Genomic DNA, 2735 nt, shown 5'->3' on the forward strand with positions numbered 1-2735 from the left:
GGGGTGTCCCATCCCCCTCTGCTCAGCTGGTCTGTGTATTTACTTAAGGGTTGGAAAAGGGCCTGGGTACAACTTCAGGAAAGCAGGATCTCACCATGGGCTCCTTAATGCCCTCTCTGCCTTTAACACGGCCATGCACTAGGGGCACCTTCAGCCTCACCCTCAGGATCAGAAATACAGAGCTTGAGGCAGGGGACAAGGAGGAGAAGTGGTGGGGACCCCACGGGGAGCAGGGTGCATCCCCACAGGTCAAGGTGCAAGCCTGAGCCCCGATAACATCCTGAGCTGTTGGCTTTCCCTGCCAACCCAGTACTGCTACAGAGCCAGTTTTTCCTAAGAAAGTGCCGGAACAGCGGCTTTCCAGGCCATCCCAAAACCAAGCTCTTCTTCAATGAAACAGCCAAAGCCGCCTCCTCCCTTGTGCAGTTTCTTGCTGCTCTTCAAGCTTGTCCAGGGCCAGCAAGGCCCAAGAGCGGACAAGCTGCGGTGCCACCCAGCCCTGGGCCACCGTGCATCAGGCCCTACCAGAGGTGGTGTGAGCACCCAGCCCTGCTGCTCCGGGGTCTCGGCACCCACATGAGCAGTGGTGGGAGCAGTCCAGCCCGGAGCTGGGGTCAAGGCCAGAGCTGGGGAGCCAGGGGTGCAGGTCCCACTAACTGCTGGACCTTTTCGTGGTGGTTTTCCTGAATCGCCCCATCACTGCTGCCCGAGTCCCAGATGAATCCCTCTGCAAGCCTCCAGGAATGAAGGCCATTACCAGGGCCATTCAGCATTCACTCCACTGCAAACTACTGGGATTTTTTTTCCTTTTGCTTATTTTTTCTTAAAACTAATAGGGTTATTTCCACACAAACATCTTTCCTGGTGTCTGTGGTGCTTGTCTGGCACAATTTTCAGGCATACTGCAGGACTGAGCAGTCCCAAACAGGCCAGCAAGCCACGGGGCACCTCTGCAAGACCTCGGTCAGCAGGGTTCCTCCGAGGGGAACAGCGAGGGTCTCGCCTTCACTGTGCCACGGGCCAGCTCTGCTTCTGCCTGTTCTGGTCCTCTTTGAAACTCTCCTGTCCTGGTGTCTTCCATCAGGTGGACTGAATGCCCTCCGTGCCATCAGCACCACCACTGTTGGGTGCCGAGGCCGCCCAGCTTGTTGCACAAAAAAACCTGTCACCGGGTTCCTGTGTGAGGCAGGAGAGACGTGCAGGGCACCTTGAAGGGGTTTGCCAGGGTGCAGGGTGCTCAGGGCAGGAGGTCTCTCAGCAGCAGCAGCCCCAACTCCAGGAGCTTTATGCTGGCATGGAAGGGGCTGGTGCCTGCGGTGGAGATAGCAATATTGCACTGGTAATTGCTCCTGTCTGCTTTAGTGCAGCAGTAAATGAACCAATTGTATTTAGAATGATTTCGCTCATATAAATGCCAGCTCCCTAAATCAAGCTCAACTGTTTGTGGCTATAAGAAACCTCCATCTCCAGCAGCAGTTTCAGTGATAAAGCCTGGAGGATATAATTATTATTAATAATAATAATAACAACACAACAGCAGGAGTCTTTTCATTTTCAAAGCATTTTATGGACAGTAACTAACTGTTCCCCACATCTACCTGCATGGCAAAGATGGGGAAACTGAGGCAGGGCTCAGTGCTATCTCTCAGAGCCAAGGAAGCCTCTCCAGCCCATGCTGTCCAGGGGCAGCAGACACCCCATGGAAACCTCATGGGCTCCCATTGCCCCGGGGTGTGCAGAGAACACCCATCTGCACCCGGCGAGCAGTGGCAGGGGTGTTAGCGCCTTCCCTGGAAGCTGTCACCGCCTGAGCCCGCTCTCATTTGGCTGCTTTGCACATCCCAGCCACAAAGCAGCTGGAGCCCGGCAGGCAGCAGCGTTGGCAGCTTTGGCCTGCAAGCGCCCTGTGCCTCGATGACAGCTCCATAGGTGACCCTGCGTTACGAGAGAAAATGGGGCTCGATCCAGAAGGGAGGGACCAGCAAACACCGGCCAGGCAAGGAGCAGCGCCTGGGCAGGAGCTGCCTGGGGAGAGCGGGGCAGGGCTGGCTCCCGGCTGGGCACAGGGGGGTGCAAGAGGGGGGTCACTGCCTCTGATCTGCCCTGGGCTGAGTGCCCCAAATGGGGAAGCCCTGGAGGCCAGTTACTAATGCAAGTCCAATATTTCAATTACTGCTTTCCCAAGTGATAATTGGGTACATGTGAAACCGAATCACATTTCTATCACAGCCTGCTGTCCCCAGAAGAGGTCTCAGCTGCAGTCCTGAGGCCAGAAGAAATTGTCCTGGGGGTGCCAGGAGTCGCTGCCCCTGCTGCCGCGTGCTCTCCACACACGGGACACTCCCTTGCACACCCCACAAGTCTCCCAAGCCCAGGTCTCCCCTGAGGTCTTTGTTGGGGAGAGACAGTGACGGTGGCATGAGCACCATGGCCAGGCAGAGGCTGGGCACATGAGGGACATCAGGAGGGAGCAGATATGAAGGGGTTTGGGGGAGGGAGGGAGCAGGGACAGCACCAGTGAAGCAAGGAGTGGGGTGGTAAGGGTGAGCTGTGCTTGCTCACTGGGTGTGCCTTCGGGTGGGGGAATTAGTTCTGGATCTTTGCCCGAACTGAAGTTGCCCAAACCAACAATCCCCGTGGGCAGGCAGCAGGCAGGTGGAGGTGGCCCGCTCTGGACCCCCACCCTTCACGGCAGGATCTCCGGGGGCTGCCGCTGCTGGGGGTGCTCCATGCCC

This window comes from Pygoscelis adeliae, unplaced genomic scaffold (assembly GCF_000699105.1).
Source record: "Pygoscelis adeliae isolate BGI_AS28 unplaced genomic scaffold, ASM69910v1 Scaffold42, whole genome shotgun sequence".
Classification (NCBI taxonomy): domain Eukaryota; kingdom Metazoa; phylum Chordata; class Aves; order Sphenisciformes; family Spheniscidae; genus Pygoscelis; species Pygoscelis adeliae.